Consider the following 738-nt stretch of genomic DNA (forward strand, 5'->3'; position numbering starts at 1 on the left):
ACTTAATCGTAGCTAACAGAAAAAAAACACCAAACAGAACGACGAAGAATCAGACAAATGAGAGAAATAAGGGGAAGAGACAGAGACAAACGAGCGAGAGAGAAGCCCCCCACACGCGAAGGGAGAGGCGAGCGCTTTACCCCGACGCGAACCCACAGGAAGGTGGTCGAGGGGGCCGCCTCAGAGCTGCCCTCGCCAGCCGGGAACACGCTGTGCATCATAGCATCGCGGCGTGTCTGGGCGTCGAGACAATGTATGAGGAGGTCCATCACGACTCGGCCGGTAATTGCAACGCTGCCACAGAGAGTTATCCTCGGGCCGCCGCGCTCGCCTGTCTTCCCCTTCCTGGAACCTGCTCACTGCTGCAACCTGCTACAGCAAGCGTCTCTTCCTGCTTGATATTCGCTGGGGATTTGAGCGTCTGTGCCTGCTTGATTTCGCTAGGGATTTAAGTGTTTCTGCCTACTTGATTGCGCTGGGGATTTAGCGTCTGTGCCTGCTTGATTTCGCTGGGGATTTAAGCGTCTCCGCCTGCTTGCTTTCGCTGGGATCCTAGTGTCTCTGCCTGCTTGCTTTCGCTGGATTTTTCGCGGAGTAGCTGGTGTATCAGACATTTGTTTGAATTTCTGCTTGGTTGTGGGTTTCCATGTCGCGACTTTAGTGTCTTTTCCTGCCTTCTGGGATCTCTGTTACTGCACCTGATGTCAACTGCCGCATCATTTGGGTATCAACCGCGGC

This window comes from Penaeus monodon, chromosome 19, assembly GCF_015228065.2.
Source record: "Penaeus monodon isolate SGIC_2016 chromosome 19, NSTDA_Pmon_1, whole genome shotgun sequence".
NCBI classification, from domain to species: domain Eukaryota; kingdom Metazoa; phylum Arthropoda; class Malacostraca; order Decapoda; family Penaeidae; genus Penaeus; species Penaeus monodon.